The sequence below is a fragment of the Penaeus monodon genome, chromosome 20 (assembly GCF_015228065.2).
Source record: "Penaeus monodon isolate SGIC_2016 chromosome 20, NSTDA_Pmon_1, whole genome shotgun sequence".
Classification (NCBI taxonomy): domain Eukaryota; kingdom Metazoa; phylum Arthropoda; class Malacostraca; order Decapoda; family Penaeidae; genus Penaeus; species Penaeus monodon.
The window spans coordinates 30,089,504-30,089,731 of NC_051405.1; positions in this window are offsets into that span (position 1 = coordinate 30,089,504).

The following is a 228-nucleotide window of genomic DNA, read 5'->3' on the forward strand; positions in this document are numbered from 1 at the left end:
CGTATGCATATACAAGTATAATTAGTCCTTACACCAAGTGGAAATATACTTCCTACCGTATAGCCTTCAACCAAACGTTAATAAAGTATCCAACTGATTTCACTAGTCTCGAATGACCACTTGCAGCTCCCATTACATAGTTCTTAGGATACCATTGCATTCGTAAACTGAAGACCATAAAAGACCAAAAATGATACTTCAAAAACTCATCTCTTTTACAACGTTCAC